Genomic DNA, 13,495 nt, shown 5'->3' with positions numbered 1-13,495 from the left:
AAAGGGTAATACCCATGGGAATCGAACCTTGACTGCCCGTCTAGCAGCCAAAGCCCCACTCCACTATGCCAACCACCCCCGTTGGGTATTTGCTTGATTGATTGACTTCTATTATGTCAACATTAATTAATCACTACTGGTGGAATTATGAAAAACCCTATAGTGACGACTCCAATCCATCACTTAAAAGGCTAGAGCCAACATTATAAGTTACACTATAAGTTTCGTCACTATTACTTATAATGACTACTTAGAGCCGTTACTAATTCCTTGTCTGACCGTCACTATAGGTCCACACAAGTGATGTCTTCACGAGTGTTAGTGATGACTTCCATCCTGACGAATACATGTTTATAGTGACTGCTTAAGCCATCACTGGTACTTATTTAGAGCTAAAAAAACCAAAAGTTGCTAGCTAAAATTTGCAGATGGGCTACAATTAACATAGACCACTAACAGTTATCTGTAGAAAGTAAAAGACGTTCAACAAATAAAAAAATGCAAAATATTCAACAAAGTTGGAGATCCTCATTGTGAATAGCTAACAACCCATATTGCACAGGTATAAATGCACATATACACACATTTTACTTCAATCAGAAAACTGAAGCTATATTCTAATAATGATTCTAGATGAGCTGAGAGTGGGATGCCTATGCCAAGGAGCTTCAATGAAGCCACTATACTTAGTTTGCAAATAATCAACCTGAAAGTACCATCCTAGAAAAAACACCAAGTAATCAGCAGAAAGTGAAAGCATTGTCACATTTTACTATATGAAATATTACAACAAATGTACCTGAAAATATATGTTACCAAGTGTGAAGCTTGCTCAATTTCTTACGGAATACACAATGAAAGCAAGAAATAGCACAACAATTCAATATGAACAAAAAAAAAACCTATGATCCATCCTAGTATCTGGTATCATGGTATAGTTTGTTAGATGAACTGATATTAGTTCATGTATGTAGATTCTATTTCTCGAGTATTAACTTGATATCTACTACACGAGCCTAATCATAGCCAAGAAATTCTTAACCTAATTTTCACTTAGTCTTCTCTTGAACTAATAAGATGCTTTATGTATCCCATAAAATCCAAAGCTATACTAGTATTCATGATATTGGCTTTGTATGGGGCTAATAATAATAGACATGTAATCGAGATAAAATCTTGTGAGACAATTGGCAAAAGAAGGCTAGAAAGAAAACCTTTTTGCTTGTGGAGAGACTTGGTGCTCTAATAACGTGAGGTCAAGACTGCATATCAAAACATCAATTCTTCACAACAGGTTTTAGCATTTATTATCGAAAACATGAATAAGAACCAATAAAGCAATTGGTTTATTTGCTAGAATTTTTTTTCAGTGTCTGAAGACATGAGGATTTGATAAATTGGATGAAAATAAAAGCTAAGTTTCATATTCAGGTCCACGATTGAGGCCCAGGCCTCAATGGTATTGAGATATTCATTCAGGTTCATTCTAACGGTGCTCAAGAAAGAAGATTACGGGTTGAAACTCACAAATGATATTGGAAATTTAAATTTGAGAAATTAAACGCAAAAAACCACATAAAATCTATTTTAATAGAGCACATATGTACCCAGAAAACGATTATAAAAAACATAGTCATCATTCAAAACGAAACTCAATCTCCAAATCACCCTTCCTAGATATCATCACCAAGGCCAACATGAAAACCTACCTTTAATATACGATATAATCATGCACACACGTCATGTGAAATTAATATAGCATCTAGCATTATGTTTGAAAAAATAATGGAAGTAAACATAGATGTGCATGTTTAAGTGAAACACATTGATTACAATTTTCATGTATCTAGAAAATACAAGATGATTCTCAATAATAACTTAACTAAATGAGCATCTCATGCTTATCAAGTACACACAAATGGAGCCAAGTAAGCCAATAAAGGCCCTAGCCAGTAAGCACAATCCAAATATAAGTATTTGCATCTAGTCTTGTTTAGAATGGGTTATTACTTATGGTATTTAGTATTAGGATACCGACCTTAAGTTGATCCTAATTCAAGTTAGCGAATATAGCAGACTCGAAGCCTACCGAGCTATCTCATTTTTGTGAACAAAATTGCAAAAGCAACCTCTTAGTGATATTAGTCAAAATTCATAAAACCAAACCCAAATCAGAACTGGCCCCTAAATAACCAAAACCCTCCTTCAAGAGAGCACAACCAACAAACATAACAATAATAAGAGATTGTGATGGTAACAAATATGAGGAGATACAACAAAAACTAGGGTTTCAGGATTCCATCAACTCACCTCGATCAGCTTAACTCTCAATCTACCGTCACCTACATGAAGGAAAAAATAAAAATAAAAATAAACTTAAATATTTGTCATCACCTACATAGAAGTGCAAGCCAATTATTGAACAGTACTGAAGCCAACCAATAACACATAAATTTCTAGTAGGCATCCTGAAATTCTTGCATGTTCTTGAATCTACATCAATCACAATTGAATGGTGATTTTTAAGACATACTTTGATCTATGGAGAAAAGAAATGTATTTGTCATAAAGGCAAACAATAAGGAATAATTTCAGTGGACCAACATATTGCATGCATCAATTGCAAGATGAAAATGGCTGGGTACTTTCAGATAGTAATCAAGGGACACTACAAAAGGTTATGAATCTTCTAACATTATTACATGACCAGACACTTCCCACCAGATGTGTTTGCAACCAGGTAGAAGTTGCCACCTCTCCTAGCCACCCCAACAAATTCAAAGCTCTTTATTCAAGAAAATCGAATCTTTAAATAACATAATGTTCACAATCAACCAAATATTAAGTGATAGAAAGATGGTTGTTAATGGTCAAAACTAGTGTTTTTTCAGCAGGTACTTGGTGTCACTGGCTGAACCAATCAACTGCTCAATCTCTATAAAAGTTTATGTTGCTATTTGAACTTATAGTTGTAATAAGAGCATTCCAAAAGCATGAGTATTAATTGGTTGCCTTTGAAACAAAATCTCGTGCTTATCTTTTTATTTTTATGGTTTTTTAGGCGTGTCATAAAGGGCATGCAAGCAATATGAGGGTTTATTATTATTTTGAAAACTCTAAATCTTCTTTACCCTTCATGATTCCCTTTTCTTGTTAATACTTTTCTTCTTATATTTGTAATTCCATTACAAGATGCTGGTATAGTGGTTTGAACAATAAAACACATGAAGATAATGATGAAATGGATGAAGGGAAGGGAGATGTTAAGACTGTTCTGCACTCGTGTAGGTTTCAGTAAAAAAATTCTCAACTCAAAGCTGCCTGAAACACCTCAAGCTAAATTCCTCTTCTTTTAGTTCTTTAACCCCCATGGCTAAATTGCATATGGTACTTGTTCAATGTTGCCTCCATCTTGAGATCCTATTCCTGCCAATCACTGCTCTTTTTTATGGCAAAAAATAATGCCTTTTTTTTTCTCTTTGCATTTGGTAAACCCAAATTGGTGGTACATGTGGTGCCACTAGATTGGTGGCACCTGGTAGACATTTCTGTTTTTTTTTTCATGATTTTTTAGTCAATGTGCTTATGGAACTCTAGGGTTTGCATAAGAACTTGCTTATGACTGGGTTATATAATCATCTTTTTCTTGATGTGCGTAAAATTTTCATGGTAGGGCATACGGGTTCAATTTTTTATTCAATTGGTGTGGTTTCTCTTGTTTTTTTTTTCTTTTCTTTTGTTGATACATCATGATGGGTTTCTTTAGAACGTATGTTTTTTGAGAAATTTTGTGCTTTTCATTTTATTTATGGTGATTTGTTGTTGGCTTTGATTCTTGTGATTTTTATCTTTGTCTTTTAAATGGAATGTTGCTTTGATGTTGATTATACCAAACAGATCAATGTTGGTGGTTAGTTCATTTTCTTAGAGTCGTTGTGCTAAACAATTTGAATGGCATGATGAATGAGGGAGTAATGGGTGGGAGGAATTCGAAACTTTGTTTTTACGAGACATTCTTTTGCATCTTATGAATGAGTGTTGATATGTTGATACTCATTCTATCAATGTGCATGGTGATGTGACACGTCGCACTATCATTGAATCTCAAAGTCCATCTATCATAGGAGGCAACTCACATGGAATGTCTCAACAGTTTAATAATCACACTGCCATCAATGTGAAAAGAGGCATTATGTCGTGCATTTTTTACTCTCCTTACTCATGTCAAAGCTCATAATCATAAAGCTTGAACACCCGCAATGGCTATTCCATGAATAGACAAAATACAAGTATTTTTTCAAACAAATCTTTAAAAATTACATATAACCTCAAATCAAATTTCAAAACAACCCAAAAAGATTTTGAATATTATTTAAAACCTAATTTTTACAACTTTAAGTCAAGTATCAAGGGGTAATGTTATATGTGGTCCTATAATGCTATGAAAATAAGGGAATCTGATCGTCCTGCACGCTTTGTAAACTTCAGATCATTCATGATTGCTTTTATCAGTAATGCCCACATGCGCACACGCATGATAGACCTGCATGAAGTTATCAAAAGTGTCACTATGTATGCATTCTTAAGTAGATTTGGATAAAAAACAAGCTGGCTCGGATCCAACTCTTTCTCAACTTCATCCTTCGATTTCAAACCAAAATTTGCCAGACCTAATATCATAATAGAAAATTCGCACTCAATCCATCTCCAACTCTTCTGGAGCATGGTGGACCTTAGGCCCGCCTGGCCTGACCCAAGTTGTGGCCCACTAGAACCCGACAGACCCGATCTAGAATCAATGAAACCTTGATCCAGCTCTTGTCAGGTTTGGTCTTGGTCCAGAAATAGGGATGTAAACTGTTCCGATTCCGACCGAATGTGGCCAAATACCATATTTGAGTACTCCTAAAAGGATTTAGATTCGGACAGTGAAAAGCTCATACTAAATTTGCTTTTTCACATGTAAATGAATTTGGATATTCGTCAGATTTAGTAGCAAAAATCAAAACCATATCCAAATCTGACTAGAATAGGATTCCTATCCTTGGACATCACTGTCAGACCACGTCGGCCTCCATTAGTGCAATCCATTTACGAACGGACCAAATTAAGCAAAAGACCTATCAAACAACACATCAGCCTATGCTTAGATCTAAGCACAGACCTATGAGACCACATCAGACTAAGCTTAGATCAAGACCGGGTTAGACCATGATGAATCTAAACCCAGATATTGACCATACCTGAGAGGAAAAAAGAACAGCATCAAGAAAAACATCCACGAGGAAACAAAAATTTATGAACTTTGGGTTTGGTAGGGGCGCGCCAGGCCCGTGCAGTAGTGCAACGCATGGGCGACGCTCGAGGGGCCCAGTAGCAAGCTACTGTAGTGGATTCCTCCCCCACAAGAAATTAATTTAATATCGTGTGATCACATGGACCACGTATCAGATATTAAACTGATAAGAACAGATACTACACTTGATCTTAGCCAAAAGGCCGAGAAAGGTATGATTTGTTGAGGCCCTCTCAAACCCATTTTATAATCCTTTCACCCCCCTCCACTCCGCTCTCTCCTTCGATATGGGACTAAAAGAGAGCATCTTTTTCTATCGTTACTATTAACCAAAGTGTATCGGACAAATAGCCATGCAACGATTCGTGGAGATGATTGCGGTAATTGTGATGCTTAAATATAAATGATGATGTGTAGCATCACATGGTACGATGATGATGATGATGATGATGATCATGACGATGGCATGTGTATGTAGACGAGTTTGTTGATAGGAATTGCCACATGATGATGGTGTAGTTAACGGCTCGTCTTCGTATCATGATTGTGATCATATTATGATGATGGTCCTTGAGCACTATTATGCATATTGGGAGTAACGCTGGTTTACTGTTAGGGTGTGCTTAAGAGCCCTTGAATCTCAGATTAGGGTTCTGGTTCAACCTTTCCACCAGACTAAAAAAAATCATGGATCTAAGACATTTTTGGATTTTCATGTTTGCATGAAGGTGGGTCCTACCGTGAACTCCACGCCTAGGGCTGTTAACCCAAATATTGTTCGGGTCAAAGCAAGCCTGATCCGAGCAACATGTGAGTCGAGTTTGAGATATAATTTTTGCTCGGATATCCAACCTGATCCAGCTGACCCAAGTATTTTATGTATATTATATATAATTTAAACATTTAAAATATGAGTAGGGTTTGAGATTCATTTTCATGACCCGATATAATCTTGGTCACGTACCTGAACCCGACTGTTTGTTATTCGGGTTCAAGAAAACCATGATCTGACACAAATCCGACCGGTTGACAGCACACCCGATCTGACCGTGAACTGCGTCCATGTATCACCAAAGCAGGTTATATGTTCGCCCCCGATGATTCACTGAATCCCACGTCTGTGTTCGGGGCTTTGAATGAGCACCACGTATACAAGCACATGGGGCTCGTATTCCCGTGTATGTTGACATAACTTTGCATCGAACTGGTGTTGTTGCAAAGACTTAAGTACCCTTTATTGCTATTCTTCTCATAAAGTGATGGTTTGAGAAAATGACAAAAATGTCTTTCATTCAAAAAAGAAAAAACAAATAGTTCAAAAAAAGGACAAACATGTCCTCCATCCAGAAAGTCGAGGATGATGTTGACTCTTCAAAGTCTTCTTTTTTTTCTGTTCAAAAAAAGGACAAACATGTTTTCTTCTTCTTTCTCCGTAAAACACTGTAAAACCCTTTCTCTCTCTAGAGAAGAAATCAAGGGAAACAAAGAGTTCTTCCTGGAGAAGGCCATGAACACCAACCCTCTCACTCTCTCTCCCTTCTCTCTCTACTTGTGTGTCTGATTTAGAGTTTTTGCCCTTACAGGAGGGGGGTCAGGGGGCTCCCCCCCAGCGCGGATCCCGCTGCGCGGTCAGCGGGCGGGGGTCCAGGGGGGGCCGCCCCTGGCAGGGGGCTCGGGGGGCACTCTAAATCCGGACCAAAATTTTTTTGGGCCTTCCAACAATGATTTGTAGTATTATCGGGCTTTCATACAGCAATTTGTAGCATTTGTAGTATTATCGGGCTTTCCTAATTTGCCGAAGACACTACAAATCGCTATAGCGATTTGCGGAAGACACTACAAATCGCGGATTTGGAATATGGCCTCCGGTTAGGGAGATATGACTCTGACAAGTTGGTCCTAATTTGCGGAAGACACTACAAATCGCTATAGCGATTTGCGGAAGACACTATAAATCGCTATAACAATTTGCGGAAGACACTACAAATCGCTATAGCGATTTGCGGAAGACACTACAAATCGCTATAGCGATTTGCGAATCGCTATAGTGATTTGCGGAAGACACTACAAATCGCTATAAAGTTTCGCGATTTACGAAAGACACTACAAATGCTACAAATTGCTGTAGGAAAGCCCGATAATACTACAAATCATTGTTGGAAGGCCCAAAAAAAATTTGGTCCGGAGGGCGCTGCCCCCCGAGCCCCCTGCCAGGGGCGGCCCCCCCTGGACCCCCGCCCGCTGACCACGCAGCGGGATCCGCGCCGGGGGGGAGCCCCCTGACCCCCCTCCTGTAAGGGCAAAAACTCTAAATCAGGCACACAAGTAGAGAGAGAAGGGAGAGAGAGTGAGAGGGTTGGTGTTCATGGCCTTCTCCAGGAAGAACTCTTTGTTTCCCTTGATTTCTTCTCTAGAGAGAGAAAGGGTTTTACAGTGTTTTACGGAGAAAGAAGAAGAAGAAGATGACGATGCAGCAATGTAGGATCGTCTGTTGGATGTGCACAGAAGTAGAGAGAGAAGGGAGAGAGAGTGAGAGGGTTGATGTTCATGGCCTTCTCCAGGAAGAACTCTTTGTTTCCCTTGATTTCTTCTCTAGAGAGAGAAAGGGTTTTACAGTGTTTTACGGAGAAAGAAGAAGAAAACATGTTTGTCCTTTTTTTGAACAGAAAAAGAAGAAGACTTTGAAGAGTCAACATCATCCTCGACTTTCTGGATGGAGGACATGTTTGTCCTTTTTTTGAACTATTTGTTTTTTCTTTTTTGAATGAAAGGCATTTTTGTCATTTTCTCAAACCATCACTTTATGAGAAGAATAGCAATAAAGGGTACTTAAGTCTTTGCAACAACACCAGAGTCCGATGCAAAGTTATGTCAACATACACGGGAATACGAGCCCCATGTGCTTGTATACATGGTGCTCATTCAAAGCCCCGAACACAGACGTGGGATTCAGTGAATCATCGGGGGCGAACATACACAACCCTCTCATGTATCACTAAGAGCATTCAAGCACCCCCTTTGTAGTATTTATGAAGAAGAGACTCATTAATTTGGAAGACCAACCTGGTCTAGGTGAGTCATGCACTGAACCACGACCATCTAATTCAAGTCAAACGTAAATGTAGGACCAGGATCATATTCCAGGTCCATTTAGCTGTGTTTTTTTTTTTCATTTTAGGGAGTAAATCATTTCCATTAGGGCGGTAAATGAACCAAGCAGCTCATGACTCAGCTTAGTTCAACTCATCACGAACTCGTTCATGATTAGTTCATATAGCTGGCAAGTTGAACCATTATCCGCTTGTTTAGCTTAAACGAATTGAGCCTAAACACAAGGTGCTTGGCTGTGTGTATATATAAGAAAAAGAGTAACATCAAATACTAACTCGCAGTCGAACAAGCAGATGCACGGTCGTGCACCGCATGTTGCAAAAAATAACCATTGTTGAGGACATCTTGACGTCGACTAGGAAGGGAACAACCTAGGATAGACACGATCAAGGGCTATAAGTGCACCAAATGACTATAAGTGTGAGATCCACACATACGCAGGTGCGTGCAGAACACCGCAAGCCACCTGCGGCACCAGCAGACGCACAAGCGCACACGGGCATTAGTACAGGCGCGCGTGAGCATCATGCAGTGCACAAACAATGCACCATTGAGTAGGAGGTGCAGTTAGTGGGGCATGGTGTGGCCCTTTCCCAGGTGTAAGGTGACAGATACATTTTTTCTGTGGGGTTTATGGAGTTGTTAATTCTAAGGCAGCGGACGGGTAGTCGAGTTCATTTCTCGGCCAAAGCATCAAGAACACACACAAATAAAGATCAAAGGCTACAATGGGGTTTCGTCTAGTGCACGACTAGGATATAAGGTCGGTTACACAGGCGCGCAGACCTAGATTACAAGTTCAAAAGAGCAAATCCTTGCACACGCAGGTGCTTCACTTAAGTATAAGTGCGCTTACCAAAATTGAAATCAAATGCACGCGCGGTTAGGAAGGGAGAGCTCGGACAAGGAGAGGTTTCGATCTGCAACGCACAAGCTACTGCAGGCCTGCAGCAAATGGCAGCAAGTGTAGGCTGCGACACTTGCACGGGCTGTAGCGCGCAGGGTACTGCAGGTGCTGGTTGCTGACAGGCACAATGACTTGCTGCACAGATGCAATTGCAGGGGCAGCAGAGAGTTGTTGCACTGCACAACATAGGAGCAGCACACTGGTGTAGAAGAGGGACACATGGGTGCTGCGTAGGGTGTGGGCTGTGCACAGCACAATGCAACAACACAACGAAGCACAGGGCTGAGCAGCTCTTGCAGAAGATAGCTGCATGCAGCACACTCACTGCATTAGCACGCAGGGCGCACAATGCGGCAACGCATAGCGCAGCAGGTGCGACTCACAGAGCATGCAATGCACTGGTGCAATGCGGTAGTGCACAAGAGCGCAAGTGCAGTGCGCTGCGCAGCAGGGCGTGCGATGCGCAGAGCACGCGAGTGCAAGGCTCTACGCTATGCGGCATGCAACACGTAGGACGCAACGCGGTAGCATGCGTCGAGTGTGCGCGGCACGCAGCAGTGTGATGTGTGTCATTGCAACAACATCCACATGGGTGACGTAACACCAAGCGGTGCGTAGGGTCATGCAATGCAGGGCGTTAGTCAGCTCATGCAGCAAGTGAATGCGGTGCTTGCAATGTGAGGCTGTAGTTGATGCAGTGCAGTGTAGGCAGCATGACGCAGAGAATGCAACAACAAGAGCTGTGGTTGACGGTGCTGAGGTAGGCGCATGCTGGCAAACACAGGCGCTGCTGCGATAGATGTGACCGCGACAGTGGATGGCAGAGTGCGGCAGTGATAGGTGCGGGCGTGATAATGGATGACGCAGGGCATACGTGCAGCACTCGGGTGCACTGCACTGCAATGGGGTGCAGGGCAGCGCATGAGATGAACAACACTGCAGGGTATGAGGCCTCCAAAGGCCGTGGAGTTGTGGGTGACCCACATTCATCCAGTCCAAGGGAAAGTCCACCGACAATATGCCGTGTGAATCCACTGTAGCGTCGCCGCTTGGGAGCGACCGGACACCAACAGAGAGGAGTCGGCAAGGCCAACTCAGGAAACATCGAGTTACTTGCGTAAAGGATTTCATGGTAACGATGACTGCTGTGCAAGATGTACAAACCCAACTTGAAAGAGTGCTTACTGAAGGCGACACTCGTATGCGGTTGAAGGAAGAGCTTCGGATGCACGGACCGCATTGGTGATCACAATGCTGTAAACCTCCTTAGGTGAAGGGGGAAGAAGAAAGCCCCAAGATCGCCAGCCGGTTCCTTGGCTCTTCGGGCATGCACCTACTCCACCAACATCATCGATCACTCGTTGTTGATGGCCCAAGCAGACCCAAGTGCTTCGCAACACTTGCGTGAGCTAAAATGGCACAATAACAAGGATCTCACGGCCTTGTGCTGAAAAGCCTCTATTCAGCAGAGGAAAAAAGGAGGAGTCCTAGACTCAAGCCCGCAGGCAAATACTCTAAAACTTCATTTCATATTTCCAAGATCATAGATAATTAAAAGCATTACATGACTGGCTTATATAAAGCCTTGGAGGAATTTAAAAAACAAAGCATAATTGTTCCTAGTGGGTGCACAAGAGAGAAAGGAGCGGGAAAAAAAAGTTGGTGCACTCACATGGCGCAACAACTGCTCTCACACACATGGCGCTGTGACAGGCATGCATGTAGCGTGTGGCAACCACTTGCATGTGCATTGCATGGTCGCAGGCGCACGTTGCACGACAAACACTTGCCTACATGGCGTTGCAGCAGGCATGCACGTCACACAACAACTGTCACCCGCATGGCACTGCAGCGGGCGTGCATATCGCTAGGCAACTGTCGCACATCGCGACAATTACTGCATATGTCATGTGCGATAACTGCTGCTGCATGCGTGGCATTGCGATAGCCTATGTGCATGTTGCGCATGAAAACTGCTTGCGCCACATCGTGTGCGCCATGGTAGCCGACTATTCCCACGTGGCACACATGATTCGACAACTCCCGCATCGACGTAATAACCACTTCAGCATGCACATTCTGTGCGGTGTGGTAATTGTTCCCGCGCTCTTGCACATGCACCAAGTATTTGAATGCGGTGGCACTGATGCAATTGGCTTTGAGATGCATCAATCCACCATGCTTTCATTCTTTTGTCTTCAAAAGTGCGACGCTCATCACCCTCTTTGCCAATCTGATTCACCATAATCGTCAATCCTTCTCCTCTGCTGGAATGACACCAATTGTTGCCTCTTAACTGAAAAATGTAACTTGGGAAAGAAGAACACCAACGAAGAAAGAATGTGCCTGCTAGTGCGGCAAATGCTATTGCATGTTACAAAGGCACGTGCTGCATGGCAATAGTGGTTGTGCTGCAGAGGCGCATGCAGTGCATGATAATTGTTGTCGCATGTTGCAGTACACATGGTGCATAAGGCAAGGGTGCACATGACACTTTGCTGGTGCATGTTTGCTGCGCTGACATTATGGTAAAAGCGGGAAACTTTCTTCAAGGGGGTTTCCACACCTTGAAGCTTGACCATGCTCGAATAGAGGCAGTCAATATGGAGGTGGCTGCATGTGGTACTTATAGGCATTCATTATGTGCACACCTCTTTGCATTGATGAAGTAGACGTCTCCATTCATGTCGTGCCCCAAGAGAGTCTTTATTCAGTGAGTGTTGGTGAAAGTAGGGCACATCCTAAGTATGGGCACCTTCACCACTCAAGAAAAGACAAAATTTTCCTGGATCAAAAACTGAGTTTTGGGCCTTCTCAAACACCATCAATTTTATGTTGCAGAGCCAACCATAGATAAGCGATGTTTCACTTAGGCACTTTTCATGTACCGAAAACCATTTTGCCCAAAGTGAGTCATCCTCATAGTGATTCACAAGTTGATCCTTGTATGGGCAGCTCGTACGCACAATGGTGTAGACCGTGCAACCTTTACTCCAATGGTTGCCACTGATACATGCTCTTGCAGTCCATGTTCTGCTAGCATTAGACCTCCTCAAGTGAAGAAGAGAGCCTCTCATGCGATGCTTTTGAACTATCACTCTTGTGCGAGTGATATTCCAATTCCTAGGAGCCAAACCACCCTTGTGAGGCTCTATCATGTGAGCTTCTTGCCTCCTTATATTTTTCTCAATGTTGGAGGACTCCGGATTCTCTCTAGGCTTGTCTTTCTTATGGTGTTTTGATATTAGAACCCACAATCTCAGCATGCTTGCCATTGTGAGCAGTTTCAAACAACTCACCACCTAGGGAACATTCCCGCTCATTGTCTCTGCTTTGACTTCACCTCCTCTTGATAAGAGTGGATGAAAGTTAGGCATTTTCACAGTGTGGGACTTAGGATTTTTATCACTTAGGCACCTGTCCGAGTCATAAAGAAGATTCTCATGATTCTCAATGTTAGGGAGTGGTTGTGCCATCTCCACACTTGCAACTTGCCCGGGTATGGCTTGCATAGCATTAGGCTCCATTGGCTGCTCAAGTGGCTAGTCCACTTCTTGACGTTCTTGTTGCTCACACACGACATCATCTCGGGAGCTCTCTTGGGAAATGAATGCAGGCATGCATTTCCTAGAATATGACTTGATGTACTGCTCCACTATCTCTTCACGTGGCATACAATCGATCCTGGACGTGTGGGTTATGGGCCCATAAGTGATATTTGATCCTGGGCCTGTGTACTGGAACATGCCACCATAGTGCATTGGTGTCGTGTCCTGACTTGGCGCAATTCTCTACTCACCATTGCTATGATGTGATGTCGTAGAGTACTTGATTTGCTGCGTTGACCCAAAGAGATCTTGCTCGATGGTACCCCGTTGCATTAGCGGTGAATGAGTCCATGAACAAGAAGAAAACTCTTGCCTCCAAGAGTTGTGAACCATGTGGATACGAGAAGGGAGATTGGTTTTGTAAGGCCGATCCCATCTATCCCATCCATCGGATGACATTTTTTTAACACAATTCCAGGTCAAGTCTCATCCAATAGGATGTTGATCCCAAGGTAACTTACTGCTTTTAGACTTAGGCTTGTCCCATTGTGGGGTATAGCCTTTTGTCTCTTGCCAACGTCTAGAGGGTTCCCGTATGCGGTCTCCCTTTTCATTTAAGGTTGTGGCAAGATG

At 42.4% G+C, this 13,495-nt stretch overlaps 1 non-coding gene across 1 annotated transcript; it reads right to left on the bottom strand.

Moving 5' to 3' along the window:
* Window positions 1-5,315: 5,315 nt before the first annotated feature.
* On the bottom strand, window positions 5,316-5,512 carry LOC149841149 (U2 spliceosomal RNA). Its single transcript, XR_016431700.1, has one exon. It is a non-coding gene; the product is annotated as a U2 spliceosomal RNA (small nuclear RNA).
* Window positions 5,513-13,495: the final 7,983 nt, after the last annotated feature.

The sequence above is a fragment of the Nuphar pumila genome, chromosome 4 (genome assembly GCF_984573655.1).
Source record: "Nuphar pumila chromosome 4, dmNupPumi1.hap1.1, whole genome shotgun sequence".
In the NCBI taxonomy this organism is placed as follows: Eukaryota; Viridiplantae; Streptophyta; class Magnoliopsida; order Nymphaeales; family Nymphaeaceae; genus Nuphar; species Nuphar pumila.
The sequence above is the reverse complement of the archived record's forward strand: the minus strand, read 5'-3'. Positions and strand labels throughout refer to the sequence as shown.